General features: G+C 34.6%; 1 pseudogene; it reads right to left on the bottom strand.

Annotated features, from left to right (window-relative positions):
* Positions 1 to 14,399: 14,399 nt before the first annotated feature.
* On the bottom strand, positions 14,400 to 15,838 carry LOC114026081 (annotated as a pseudogene).
* Positions 15,839 to 16,393: the final 555 nt, after the last annotated feature.

Below are 16,393 nucleotides of genomic sequence, written 5' to 3' on the forward strand. Positions count from 1 at the left end.
TCAAGTTCTCAGCACCTGAACCTCTGAAATAGCCTCCTATCTGGGCTCCTTGACTCCAATCTCTCTTCAATACATCCACCATACTGCTTTCAAAATAATATTCCTAAAACCTAGATCTGAACACAGAGCCAAATTGCTAAAATTTATATGACTCCTTAGTGCATGTAAATAAAATAACAACTCCTCAGTCTGGCATTTAAAACCCTATAGGATATAGGTTTGACCAATCTTTCCAACTTATTGCATATAGCTCTCCTTCATGTACCTTAACTTTTAGAAAAAAGGTATTTTTCTAAACTCAGCATTCCAACTCCCATTTACTTACCTTTCCACAGACTATCTACGATACCTAAAATGCATTTTCTCTCTACTTCCTACCTCTTAAAATCTCTATTGCCATCTAGTACATGAAACCTTCCCTGACCCATTCAGCTATCAATGCTCCCAGCATTCTCAAATTGTCTTGTTATCTGATTGATGTGCATGTTATATTCACTCTCTTACCACAATAGAAGGTAAGCTCCTTGAGTACAGGTACAGTTTCTTTCTTTTTTCTTTATGTCCCCAGAACACAGTGCTTTTCATGTGATACAATGGAAAGAAGATGGACTCTGGAGTTAGAGGATATATGTTCAAATACTACAACAAACATTAACTACTTATGTGACCTTGGGCAAATCAATTAATGTCTCTAGGCCTTAGTCTTCTCATCTGTAAAATGATAAGGTTGGACTAGATGGACTAAGTTACTTCCAGCACTAAACTTTGACCTTATAGTGGTCACTTACTAAATATTTGTTGAATTGAATTGAACCATGCTTTACCTGGACTATTGTAATGGCCTAACTGCTTTCCCTGCTTCCTGCTCCAACCTCTTCTTTCTATAATCCATTCTTTACCTAGACAATTTAACAATCTCCCTTTGACATGTCACTGACCATATCACTCTCCTCAAAAAAATAAGCAATACCTAATTTCCTTAAAGTTAAAAATAAGTTTCTTCTAGGTCTGCATCCCAAAGAGATCATAAAAAGAGCAAACAACCCACATGTACAAAAATATTTATAGCAGCTCTTTTTGTGGTGGCAAAGAATTAGAAATTGATGGGATGTCCATCAATTGGAGAATGGCTGAACAAGTTGTGGTATATAGATGTAATTGAATACTATTGTGCTATAATAAATGATGAGCAGGCAGATTTCAGAAAAAAAACCTGGAAAGACTTAGATGAACTGATGCTGAGTGAAATGAGCAGAACCAGAAGAACATTGTACATAGTAACAGCCACATTATGGAATGACTAACTTTGATAGACTTAGCTATTCTCAGCAATGCAAGGATCTAAGACAATTTCAAAAGACTCATGATGGAAAATACTATCCACATGTCTAGAAAGAACTATAGAGTCTGAATGAAGATCAAAGCATGCTATTTTCATTTTTTGGTGTTATTTTTTCTTTCTTTTGGTTTTTCCCTTTTGTTCTGATTCTTCTTTCACAACATGACTAATGAAGAAATGTGTTTAACATGATTGCACATGTATAACCTATATCAGATTGCTTGCTGTCTTTGGGGAGGGTGAGAGGGGAAGGTGGGAGGGAGAAAAAAGATTGGAACTCAAAATCTTATAAAAGTGAATGTTGAAAACTTTCTTTACACATAAATGGAAAAAAATATTATTAAAAATAAGCTCTTTAACCTTTTAATTAAGATTGGCCAATATTATTCCAACCTTCATTTCTAGCAATTCAAAGTTTAAACTACTCCATTTGTTGTTGTTCAGTCATGTGTGACTCTTTGGGACCCCATTTGAGATTTTCTTGGCAAAGACACTGGAATGGCTTGCCATTTCCTTCTCACTCAACAGATGAAAAAACTGAGACAAACAGCATTAAGTGATTTGCCCAGGGTCACACAGCTAGTAAGAGGTCAGATTTGAACTCAGGTCTGTCTTGACTCTAGGCTCTATTTATTCCACCATCTAGCAGTTCCATTTTGCTTACAATCCATTCTATCCCATATAAACTACTCCCTATTCCTAGTATCATCCTGCCTTCTCCGCATTTATATAGGTCTGTAATAATCTCTCCACATCTTCTCCTATTGAAATCCTTTTGTGTCTTTAAGCCCCAGTTCAGATATTAGTCTCTGTGCAACAGAAAGCATTCTCTGCCTTCTCAAATTTAACTGCAGAACTTTGTATGGAGCCTTGCCACCCTCCCCACCCCCACTCCAACTCCCAATAACACTTTACCTTTCATTATACTTATAAGTGAATATATTGTATTCTTCTCCTCCCCTTCCACAACCAGTAGAATGTAATCTCCCTGAGTTAGGGGATTGTGTCATTTTTAATTTGTGTGTTCTTTGTCTAGAATGGTGCTTTGCATACAGTAGTTGCTTAATAACATTTATTGAAAAATTGAATTGCATTATTTATCTCTTTATCTGCCAACACTGAGAAAAATGTGTTGCATGTGGGAGTAGTTCAATATAATATTTGGTAAACTGAGTCAAATTATGTTTGGAACACTGCGGAGTATCAGACCCATTCTAACTGTACCTTATAATGGTGATTCTAAAGGTTGGAGTAACCAAAATAAAGTCCTTTGATACACAAAATGGAGTTGGGGCTTATACCTAAGGGAACTGCCCCTATATTCATGCCATTTGTTCTTGCTGATACTGCCTTAACATAGCCCCAATATTACCATGCAGGGAGAAACCACTGATTCTTAGGGAGCCATTGCTCAAATAGATATTATGTTAACATTCTCTTTAAAAAACTACTGATTTTAGCTCTAAACAGCTTCCTCAAGCTTATGCAACTAATTTGGCCAAAATTTTACTAATTTTGTTTGCTCTTTTTATGATCTCTTTGGGATGCAGACCTAGAAGGAACTTATTTTTAACTTTAAGGAAATTAGGTATTGCTTATTTTTTTGAGGAGAGTGATATGGTCAGTGATATGTCAAAGGGAGATTGTTAAATCATCTATGTAAAGAATGGATTATAGAAAGAACAGGTTGGAGCAGGAAGCAGGGAAAGCAGTTAGGCCATTACAGTAGTCTAGGTAAAGCATGGTTCAATTCAATTCAACAAATATTTAGTAAGTGACCACTATAAGGTCAAAGTTTAGCGCTGGAAGTAACTTAGTCCATTTAGTCCAACCTTATCATTTTACAGATGAGAAGACTAAGGCCTAGAGACATTAATTGATTTGTGCCATCCTAGTCCCCTTCTTTGCTATGGATTCATATGAGTTTAGCATCAGCAATGAAGTAGGTACTCTAAGCTTTATGAAGGATTAATTGCACTGTCTAAAAGTGAAAACCTTTAAAGAGAAAAATATCCTTCCTTTTCCTCCTTTCTTGAAATATCTGGGAATATGAAGAACAAAACCCTTCTCTTTTACATGTACTTACTCATTTTTGCTTGTTGAAAAAGACAAAGTGCATGAAGGGAATCATATCAAGAAAATATGAAAAGATTGGCAGGATACAGATTGTGCTGGTAGATTTTTATGTAATTCTTTTAAAGCAGATTTCAAAAGATCTTGTTCCCTCCATCTTCAGAAGCTAGTGGGAATCAATAAGATGGTGATTTACAAAGGAACCTATAAAGGAAAGACATAATCAAACACAAAAATGAATGGATTCCATTGCATCTTTCAAATGACTACACTATTAGATCTTTTAATAAGATTACTTCACTAGCTTCTGCACATTTTTTTTTTCTGATAAGAATAACCATTGTAATTTTTTGGTATCAGTTTTAAAGGTACTTCCTATTAGCACTAATTAGATGCATAAAAGCCCACCCACACAAATTAGCTAACCACAGTTAATTCATAAAAATTAATGCTAAAAGTGAAGTCATCCTATAGATATGTAGTTTGGATAGTGTTAAAATACTGAATAATATGAAGGCCATTCTGAAATGAATTTAATAGTTAGTACAACTCATGATTTTATTGGATTTATAATAATCCCTGGGAGGGTCATTTTTTTCAGTCTTGTAACAAACAGTATGCACATGAAAGGTTCTTTAAAATAAATATATGAATAATATAATCCATAAGTGAGGAGAATAATAACAACACCTATTTATATGATACTTTTATTTTTTATTAATTTCTTTGTATATTTGCTTCTTATCTTAGTACCACATAGAGCTGAGTTCAGGTATTCTAGTGAGGATGTTTGGCATTTGAAGAATCTATCACAGCTCCTTTAACAATCTAAATTACTGGAGGAGGCAGCACTTTATTATGAATTTTCTTAGTTTCCTGAATATGGTAATGATACTTTTACAAGTATCTTCATTTTCTCTGAGAGTTCATAGAATTATAGATTTAGAGTTGGGAGATACCTCATGGATTATATCAAGCTCAACAATCTTATTTTACAGATAAGGAAAATGAGAATCTGAGAGGCTAAGCAATTTTCCCAAGGTTACACAGGGGGTAAATGGCAGAGCAGTGCTTTGAACTCAGGTCTTCTGACTTTGAATTAATGAATCAACAAGCATTTCTTAAGTGCCTACTAGGCTCTAGGCACTGGGGATACAAATACAAAGAATGGAAAAATTAACAGTCCCAAGGAAAGAAAGAAGAAAAGAAAGAAAGAAGGATGAATGAAAGAAAGGAAGGGGAAAAGTTTCTACTTTTACCTTACTTTTATCAAGTCATTCAAGTCTTTCCATGTATCTTTGAAACTATCTTTTTCCTAAATTCTTACAACATACTAGTATTCCATTATATCCATATAGCACAATTTATTCAGCCATTCCACAGCTGATAGATATCTCTTTAATTTTCAGAGTATTTTCTACCAAAAAAAGAACTACTATAAATATGTTTGCATAACTCTCTTTTTAGTATACTATGCTGCCCTTTAATTGGTCCTCATATTGTAGTTGTTGAGCTCATTATAATGAGAAGAGAGAAAGCAAGAGTGAAAAGTAAGATCTTTTCTTCACACAATTGGCCAAATGGGAAAAAAAGTACGCTGAAGGAAACAACTCCTTAAAAGGTAAAATGGTCAAAATGGAAAAGGAGGTACAAAATCTAATAGAAGAAAACAATTTGTTAAAAATTAGAATTGGGCAAGTGGAAGTTAATGACTCTATGAGACATCATGAATCAAACAGAAACAAAAGAATGAAAAAAATAGAAGAAAACATAAAATATCTCATTGGTAAAACAACTGACCTGGAAAATAGATCCAGGAGAGACAATTTAAAAAATATTGGTCAACATGAAAACCATGATGGAAAAAAAAGAGCCTGGACAACATCTTTTGGGAAATCATCAAAGAAAACTGCCCTGAGGTCCTAGAACTAGAGGATAAAATATTCACTGAAAGAAAACCAATCACCTCCTTAAAGAGAATCCAAATTGAAAACACCAAGGAATACTGTAGCCAAATTCCAAAATTACCAGGTCAATGAGAAAATACTGCAAGCAGCCAGAAAGAAACAATCTAACTATCATGGAAAGGCAGTCAGGATTATGCAGGACCTCGCAGTTTAAAGATCAGAGGGCATGGAATGCAATATTTTGTAAGTCAAAGGAGCTTGGATTACAACCAAGGATCAACTGCCCAGCTATATTGAGCATAACCTTTCAAGAGAGGAGATGGAAATTCAATGAAATAGGGGACTTCCAAACCTTCCTGATGAAAAGACCAGAGCTTAATAGAAAATTTGATCTTCAAATATGAGACTCAAGAGAGGCATAAAAAGGTAAACAGGAAAGAAAATAAAAAGAACAACATGTTATTAATAAGGGCAAACTATTTACATCCCTACAAGGGAAGATAACCCTTGTAACTCTTGAGAACTGTATTGTTACTATGACATTTAAAAGGGTTGTACATAGACAGAGGGCACGGGTATAAGTTGAATTTGATGTGATGATAAAAAATCTAATGAAGTGGTGAAAAGGGATTTTACTGGAAGAAAAAGAAAGGAAGAAGCAGACAAGGGTAAGTTACATCACATGAAAAGGCACAAAAACCTATTACAGTAGAAGGAAAGAAGGGAGGGAAAGGAGGATTGTTACTCTCATCAGATTTGGTTCAAAGAGGGATTAACATAATCCGGTATAGAAATCTAACTTGCCATACAGGAAGTAGGAGGGGGAAGGGAAAAGAAAAGGGAGAAGGTGAATAGAAGGGAGTGAAAACTGAGGTGTTTGAAAGCAAAATTCTATTGAGGAGGGAAAGAGAGAAAGGAGAGAGAAAATCATAAAGGGGAGGGGAATGGGATGGAGAGAAGACATGAATAGTAATCATAACTGTGAATGTGAATTGGATGAATTCTCCTATAAAATGGAAGCAGAATGGATTAAGAACCATAATCCTACAATATGTTGTTTACAAGGAACACATTTGAAGCAGAGGTAAAGCAAAAGAGTAAAGGTAAAAGAGTGGAACACAATATATTCTGTTTTAGCTGAAGTAAAAAAAAAAAACAACAACAATAACAGGTGTAGCAATCCTGATCTTAGGCAAACAAAAGCAAAAATAGATCTTATTAAAAGAGATAAGGAAGGAAAATACATCCTGCTAAAAGGTACCATAGATGATGAAGTAATATTAGTATTAAACATATATACACAAAATGGTATAGCATCCAAATTCTTAGAAGATAAATTAAGGGAATTACAGGAAGAAATCGATAATAAAACTATACTAGTGGGGAACCTCAACCTCTCCCTTTCAGAACTAAATAAATCTAACACAAAAAAAACAAGAAAGAAGTTAAGGAAATGAATAGAATTTTAGAAAAGTTAGATATGGTTGACCTCTGGAGAAAATTGAATGGGGATCCAAAGAAATATACCTTTTTCTCAGTGGTACATGGCACATACACAAAAATTGACCATGTACTAGGGCATAAAAACCTCACAATCCAATGCAGAAAGGCAGAAATATTGAATGCATTCTTTTCATATCATGATGCAACAAAAATTACACTTAATAAAGGTGCATGGAAAGATAGACTAGAAATTGATTGGAAAATAAATAATCTAATCCTAAAGAATGAATTGGTCAAACAACAAATCATAGAAACAATCAATAACTTCATTCAAGAGAATGACAATAATGAGGCAACATACCAAAACTTACAGGATGCAACAAAAACTTCCTTAGGGTAAGTTTTATTTCTCTAAATGCTTACATGAATGAAATAGAGAAAGAAGAGATCAATGAATTGGGCATGCAACTGAAAAAGCTAGAAAAAGAATAAATTTAAAATCCCCAATTAAATGCCAAATTAGAAATTCTGAAAACCAAAGGAGAAATTAATAAAATTGAAATTAAGAAAACTATTGAACCAATAAAACTAAGAGCTGGTTTTATAAAAAAAATAACAATAAAATCAATAAAACTTTGGTTAGCCTGATCTTAAAAAAAGAAAGAAGAAAACCAAATTACCAACATCAAAACATAAAAATCATACATAAAAATATAAAGGATGAAGTCATCACCAATGAAGAGGAAATCAAAACAATAATTAAGAGATATTTTGCCCAACTGTATGCCAATAAATTTGACAATCTTAGTGAAATGAATGAATATTTACAAATATATAAATTTCCCATATGGAAGAGGAAATAAAATACTTAACCCCATCTCAGAAAAATAAATTGAACAAGCTATCAATGAACTCCCTAATAAAAAATTTTCAAGGCCAGATGGATTAAAAAGTGAATTCTGTCAAACATTTAAAGAACAACTAGTTCCAATACTATATCAACTATTTGGGAAAATAGGTAAAGAAGGAGTCCTAAGAAACTCTTTTTATGATACAAATATGGTGCTGATATCTAAACCAGGAAGAATCAAAATAGACAAAGAAAATTATGGACCAATTCCCCTAATGAATATAGATGCAAAAATTTTAAATAAAATATTAGCAAAATGATTATAGCAACTTATCTCAAGGATAATACACTATGATCAGGTAGGATTTATACCAGGAATGCAGGGCTTGTTCAATACTAGAAAAACTATCAGCATAATTGACATATCAACAACAAAACTAACAGAAATAATATGATTATCTCCATAGATGCAGAAAAAGCATTTGACAAAATACAACACCCATTCATATTAAAAACAGTAGACAGCATAGGAATAAATTGAGTCTTCCTTAAAATGATAGGTAATATCTATCTAAAACCATCAGCAAGCATTACATGTAATGGAGATAAGCTAGAAGCATTTCAAATAAGATTAGAGTTGAAACAAGGTTGTCCATACTTCATTACTAGATGACTAATGTGAAAATATACTTAATATGAATGTATATGTAGAGCCCCACACTGCCTTGGGGAGGTGGGGAGAGGAAGGGAGACAAAATGTAAAACTCAAAATCTTACGGAAGTGAATTTTGAAAACTAAAACTAAATTAATTAATTAAAAATTTAAAAAATTAAATTAAATTGAGAATATTTTTATATTTTTGAGGTATATTGCTAAAACTTCAAAAAAATTTCTCATCATTCGAAGCTGTATGGATCAATACATTGATCTCTTTCTAGAATTGCAGTAACCTTTTTTTCTACAATAACATGTGATGTATAATCTTTTTATCAGAGATATTATAACTAAAAAATACCTCCACTCCCTCTTTTCTTTGTTTCTTTTCTTTCTTTTTTTAGACTATTTTTTTTTAGTTTTATACTTTGAGAGAACATAATACCTACTTTTTAGAATAATATGTAAGGCAATTAACTATCTCTACAATATAAGGTTGAGTTAATGTGAAGGTAGGCCAAATAGGATAATCCAGATCAAAATAATTCTTCATTCTCAAAACGGATCTCATGGTATTTCTCAGGTGAGTATTTAACTCAATCTTCTGAATCAATGGAAGTTTACTTATGGTTGACGATTTTTTGTTTGTCTTTGTATGACTTATTCATGAAGACGTGAGACATATGTCAACAGAAAAACACCAAATTTTCACTTGCTAATGGAAACTTTCACAAAAAACAAATCTAAATAGGAATAACTGGCATTTATACAATGTGTGTGTGTGTGTATGTGTGTGTATGTGTGGACAGAGAAAAAGAGAGAGAGATCTATATATTGCATATGTATATACACACATATATACATTCACGTACATACATTTATCCTTTCTACAACACAGATGTTAGGGGCATAGTGCCCATCTGGAAAATCCATGCAAAAATTTTTGGCTCTCCTTTTTTGACATAGAAGGTCTGAATTTTTTTTGACTTTTATGGGGTATTTGCAATACCCTATTGTAAAATTGGGTTTGATATTATATAATATTGCTCATATATTTTATGCATTTCTGAATTTCTAAACTTTTTTTGTGTCGTCTATTGGCCTTCAAATGTCATCAGTAGCTCCTGCAAAACTCCTTCAAAATTCCTATATAATTTCTTATGCCTACCCACAATATATCAAAACTGTGATGTGGTAAGTCATGATGTAGAATGGATACCTGTAATATAGGTTATAAACATATAGCTGTATGTCATCAAATAATATATGTACATATTATATTATATAATTTGAAACTCATAATAAATTCCTATAAGTACTATAAGAAGAACATAAGCTTCTTGGGAAGAGAAATTGTGTTTCTTTTTACTTTTGTCTTTCCAAATCCACAATATCTCATGCGTACTTAAATGCTTATTAAATTGGATTATCTTCATTTTACAGATAATGAAATTGAAAATCCAAGAGGTTAGGTGACTTTTCCAAAAGTCACAGAGATAATACGTACACACAGTAAGCTGGATCTTTTTTAAACATATATTTATTTATTGTTAACATTCATTTTTAAGAATTTTGAGTTCCAGATTCTCTTTTTAATGCCCCCATCCACATTGAAAAGACAGGCAATATGATATTAATTATGCATGTGAAGTCATATAAAACATTTTCATTTTAGCCATGTTGCCGAAAGAAAAAAAAAGTAAGAAAAATAAATTGAAAAAGTATGCTTCAATATGCAGTCCAACTTTATATCTCTGTCTTCTCTCTGGAGGTAGACCACATTTTTCATCATGGGTACTTCGTAATTGTGTTGGATAATTGTCTTGAGCAAAGTACCTAAGTCATTTACACTTGATCATCATTAAAATATTGTTGTTACTGTGTACTGTATTCTTCTGTTTCTGCTCATTTCACTTTTCATAAATTCATGTAAGTCTTCCTAGGTTTTTCTGAAACCATTTTGCTTTATTGAGTCTTATGCCTTATAATAGGAATGAGTAGTGTGTTTAGTCAAAAGCTTTTTTTCTTAATCGATCATGATAATTGTGATTTTTGTCAATTTTGTTATTGATATTACCAATTATGGCTATAGTTTTTCTAATTTTGAAATAGCCCTTCTTGGCATAAATCTATGTTCTTTATAATATAATTCTGTAATCTCTTTGCTAAGATTTTATTTAAAATTTTTGCATCAATACCATATTGCTGTCATAAATAGAATGTGGTAAGATTTCTTTCTTTACCTTTTTTTTAAAATAGAATTGGGATTAATTATTCCTTAAATGTTTTGTAGAATTCCCTTGTAAATCCATCTGATCTGGGGATTATTTCTTAGGGATCTCATTTGTGGCTTGTTCAATTTTTTTTCAAAAATATGGTCATTTAAGTATTCTATTTCTTCTGTTAATATAGGAATTTCATATGTTTATAAATATTTCTCCAGTTTACTTAGATTGTCAGTTTTACCAGCATATCAAAGGGTAAAATAGCTCCTAATAATTGTCAATTTTTTTTCATAAAACCAGTTCCTGGTTTTATTCATTAGTTTAATGATTTTTTTTTTACTTTCAATATTTTTAATCTCTCCTTTGATTTTTAAATTTTCCATTTTGGTATTTAATTGAGAATTTTGATTTGTTCTTTTTTAATTTTTTAGTTGCATCTCTAATTCATTGATCTGCTTTTTCTGTCTTTTATTGTTGTACACACTTAGGGATATAAATTTTCTCTTAATTACTGCTCTGACTGTAACCTACAAATTTTGATATGTTGTCTCCTTGTTTTCATTTTCTTTGATGGAATTATTTATTATTTCTATGATTTATTCATTGATCCGCTCATTCTTTAGTTTCCAATAGATTTGATAAAGGACTGCATAGAGGTAACTTTATGCAGTCCTTTAGTGAATGTATTTCATTGCATTATGGTCTGACAAGCATGCATTTCATATTTCTGCTTTTTTTACATTTAAAAAATTTTCATGACCTAATATGTGGTCAATTTTTTGTGAAGATGCCATGTTCAACTGAAATAAAAAAAGTATATGCTTTTGTATTCTCATTCAATTTTCTCCAGAAATTTTTCTCCAATTTATCCTAATTAATCTAAAATTCTATTTATCTTACTGACTTCTTTCTTATTTATTTTACCCTTAGATTTAGCTAACTCTGAGAGGGAAAAGTTGAAGTCCCACCAATATAGTTTTGTTACCTGTTTCCTCCTGTAACTCCCTTAAATTTTCCTTTAAGAATTTGGATTTTGTCATTTCCTACCTTTCCTGCTAACTTTCCAAGTTGTCTTGGGCTGAAAACTTGTTTCATTCAGTCTTTTTGTGGGTTCTGATGCTCTAAAATTTGTTTAGAGACATTTTTTAAAGCTATTTGTACGAGTTTGAGGGAGAGGTCAGGCCAAGTCCCTGCCTTTACTCTGACATCTTGGCTCTGCCTCAATACTTTTTTTTTTAAAAGAATTGTACTCAGTTTGCTTGGTAGGTTTTTCTTGGTTGTAATCCCAGATATTTTGCCTTCCAAATTATCATATTTCAAACCCTCCACTCCTTTAATGTGGTAGCTGCTAATTTTTTCTAATCGTCACTGTATCTCTCCAATATTTGTATGGTTTCTTTCTGGTGGTTTGAAGTATTTTCTCTTTGACTTAGGAAATCTGGAATTTGGATATAATATTCCTGAGAGTTTTCATTCTGAGATCTCTTTCATGTGGTTATCAGTGTATTCTTTCAATTTTTATTTTACCCTCTGGCTCTGTGATATCAGAGAAGTTTTCTTTTATAATTTTTTGAAATATATTCAGGTTCTTTCTTTGATCACATTTGCCAAGTAGTCTAATAATTTTTAAATTATCTTTCCAGGATCTATTTTCCAGGTCAGTTGCTTTTCCAATGAGATTGATATTTTCTTCTTTTTTTTCTTCTTTTAATTTTTTATTGTGTTTTGATGTCTCATGATATCATTCACTTCCACTTTGCCAATCCTAATTTTTAAGGAATTATTTTCTTCAGTGAGCTTTTGTACCTCTTTTCCCATTTGGACAGTTTTGCTTTTTTAAGGAATTAACCCACTCACCCCTCTAAGAATTTCTTCCTTATCCTCTCCCCCCACTCTCTACCCTTGGCCTCTTATTTCTTTCTGAATATAGAAGACTTTTATACACTTCTAGATACATATGTTGTTTCCTCTTTAACTCATTCCATGTGAGAATAAGGTTTCAACACTATCTACTCTCCCCTCTTCTAGCTTCTTCTGTACCATTTTTTTCTTCTTTTTTTCCTCTTCATTTGAATAACAATTGCTCCTTTTTATCTCTCCCTACACAGTTTTCTTCTTTTAGAATCACCCCATCATACTCAGCTTAGCTCAGGCCTTTCTTTCAAATTACTCAAATCAAAATGATGGTCATAATAAATGGATAATGTTTTCATATATAAGAAATAAGCAATCTGACCTTTTTGAGTCCCTTATAATTGGTCCTTAATGTTTACTTTATTTTTCTCCTGGATGTTATATTTTGAATTTTTCCTTAAGTTCTACTGTTTTTATCACAAATACCTGAAGGTATTTTAGTTCATTAAATAACTATTTTTTCATTTATTATTATACTTAAATTTTCTGAGTAAAGTTATCCTTGGTCATAACCCTAGCTCTTTTGCTCTATGAAATATAATATTCCAAAATCTATGGTCTTTCAAAATGGTAGCTGCTTGGTCTTGTGTAATCCTTACTGTAACTCTGCTGTATTTTTTTTAAGAAATAATGGTCTTTAGTGACATTTCCTTTTGGCATAAGTGAGACTCGTGAATAGATTCAAATAAAATAAGGGTAGGAGAGAGAAATAGAAGAGGAGGCAATAAAGATACAGTCAGCTCTCCATTATCCACAACTCCTCCGGAGGAGCATTTTCTACCTCTTCTGTATTCCTCACAATGTCTAGTAACAGGTACTCAATAAATACATTGTTTTGAATGATCCCCTCTGAGGTTTCTCTGCAGCTAAGTTAAATTCCAGCCTTTTTCCTTGGCTAGGATGAGGTCTGGCTTTTAGTTCTAGCCATTTACTGGTTATGTGGCCTTCAACAATCACCTAACCTTCTCTATGCATCAGTTTTCTCACCTGTAAAATGAGAGATAATAATTCCTGTGCTACAGACTTGTCATGATAGTAAAATGATATAATAGAAGTCTCTGAAAAAATAAAAAGGTGCCATATGTATAAAGATGAGACAACTTTTGTGCTCAAGCAAGACAAAAAGCAGGAAATAATTTCGTTGCCAAAACTATAACATTGCCAAACTAAATAAAAATTATTTGGGGATTATCCACTGCTATAGATAACTATTACCTTTCAAATTAATACAGAAAATTGAGAGTTGACTGTATAGAAGAACCAAACATTGAATCCACTGTCCAACCCAAAGGAATTAGAGAGGCTACAAGGGGCTACATTTTGGCTGTAAAATAGGACAATGTATGCAACACTGGGGGTGGGGGGAAATGGGTGTTTACAAAATGTATATACAGACTCTTAGAGCAGGGGCCCCAGCCAGGAGGCACTCTGTGTATGAGGCAGAGGGGAGGAATAGGGATGGAACATTGACCTAGCCCTGGCCAGCAAATAGGGTTCTGGTATAGGCTCTGAGGATTGAACATCCTCTTTGAAGAAAGGCAAGCAACCACATCTGCCCCTAGTCTCCCAAGACCAGTCTGGGAGTCCCAGGCTAAGGGGGGGCTGGGGGACAGATGGAGTATCATCATTTCTAGCCCACAGGAAAACTTTGCATAAAACTTATTTAGACCTGTTGCATGGTCAAAGGCACAAGATTTAAACACTGGAGGAGGGACAGAATTTTATCCCTTTGAAGAAAAATCCCATTCCACTGGAGCTGTTTCTAAGATTCCTTTCTCCTGTTAGAGGGTCTTGCCCAGGCCCATCTGAGGGCCATAAGACTGACATGAGCACTAATACTCTGGTGGAGGAGAAGAAAAATTAATTCTTCCTCCAGGTCCTGAACCCTAGAATCCAGACCACTCACAGATACAACAGAGTGCTGCAACCAGAACATTTTCCCCCAGAAAACTATTGGAATTGGGACCAGAACAGTGAAAGGGAGGGTCCTGGAGGCTGGAACAGGGTTGGGGACAGGATCAGGTCGGTTACAACTTCCGTTCCACCGGCTGCTGAAGACATAGCTCACTGCCTGCAGAGATGATGGGTAGGTGATTGTCCATGTGGTAGTTGATGTGGTGACTGACACTCTTGAATCAGTGATCCTTTGTCTGAACCGCACCTTCAGGATCAACGAGCAGCAAATGTTTGGTCTAGCCGCTCTGCAGACCAGAAAGGACATCCTGGCCTGGGGTAGTCATACTCTTCCAAACCAGGAAGTCCCCATTGAGCCTCAGATGCCCTTCAGCTCCAGCCTACTCAACTTCCCATGGAACCAGGGCTCCCCTCAGAGCTACTCAGACATTGGTGTGGTAGAGGCAGGTGGGGGACCCGAAGCACATCTTCAATTGGCTTCATGTCAAAGAGGTCATGTGGGGCACTGCCAATGGTAGTAGGGTTAGAAGAACCACCATCTCCTTGCTGGACTTTTTCTAGATTCTGGACATTGACATAGGAGGGATCACCAAATAGTTCTCTGCCTGGTCCAGGAGATGGAAGCTATTTTCAAATATCAGGATCACCCCCAGCTAGCTATCAGATGGGCAAAGTGGCTCTTAGGTGGTTGGTGGTCTGAATACTTGGTAGTGGTGGACAAGGAACCTCTGGGCTAGCTCCATCCTGAAGCCTCATGTCTAGTACCCCACCAAGGGGGGGTGGCTCCTTCGCCTGGGAAGTCACTGTAGTACTGATGGTCAGGGGCTCCTCTTCCTCCACATCCCAAGCTGGGCCATCAAAGTCAGCCATCCTGTCATGGGGAGTGACAAGGTTGGGTGGGTTCCTAAGGTATTGTTTAAAGCGCAGCTCAAAGGCCAGGCCAATAGTGCTGATGACATCCTGTGCTAGTCCTTCTGGACACTCCAGGACGTGGCAGGCTCTCTGATTGACAGGATCTTTGACAACATAGATGACATACTCTGCAGAGTCCAGTTCCCTACCAGTCGCAAAAGAGATTGACTGCATGCGGTGATTGGAGATGATTTGTTTACAATCTGCAGCCATGAGGTTGAGGCTGCTGCTAGAAACAGTTAGGGTGATGGGCATGCTAGCAAACTTCAGATTACTCCTCCCCAGTATGGAGCTGAGTGGGCGACTACAGGGCTTTCTCCTCCATGCAGTCACTTTTGCCCCCAGCACAGCCTCACACACCAGACTGATGGCTTCTCTAGTGACCTGGGTGCAAGTACTGAAATCTAAGGCCCTCATTGACTGGAGGACCTCCACACAACCCATGTACCGAACAAGGTAGGAAACCCCAGGTCTCATGACCTTGTTCCTGGGATGTAACCAACCCCAAATTGGCTTGTTGACAAAGCTCCCTTGACAAGTTCACACTTTACCTCCCAGCCGGTCCCGTTCCACCCGAGTCCTCCACTCAGCACTCAGTTTGTTCATGTCCCCGCCTAGCATGAAGTCTCTTCTCTTTCCACTGTATTTAAATTGTTTTTTTTTTTTCTTGTTGCTTATAATATTTTCTCCTTAACCTGGAAGCTTTGAAACGTGGCTATGCTATTTCTGTTTTTCTCTTGGGATCTCTTTCAGGTGGTGATTGGTGCATTTTTTCTATTTCTGCTTTGCTGTCTTGTTTTAGAACTCCAGGGCACTTTTCCTTGATAATTTCTTGTAATATTATATCAAGATTCTTTTTTATCATAATTTTCAGGCAGTCCAATTATTCTTATATTATTTCTCCTTGATCTGTTCTCCAGATTAGTTGTTTTTCTGATGAGATATTTCACTTTCTCTTCTACTTTTTCATTTCTTTGATTTTATGTTGTTATTTCTTGGTGTCTTAGAACATCATTAGTTTCCCATTTCCCAATTCTAGTTTTCAAGAAATTATTTTCTTCCTTAAGTTTTTGATTCTCTATTTCAAGTTGGTTGACTTTCTTTTCATAATTTTCTTTATTTTCTTGGATTGCTCTTATTTTTTTCTAATTTTCCCTCAAC

Source organism: Vombatus ursinus, unplaced genomic scaffold (assembly GCF_900497805.2).
Source record: "Vombatus ursinus unplaced genomic scaffold, bare-nosed wombat genome assembly UNPS02014832.1, whole genome shotgun sequence".
NCBI classification, from domain to species: Eukaryota; Metazoa; Chordata; class Mammalia; order Diprotodontia; family Vombatidae; genus Vombatus; species Vombatus ursinus.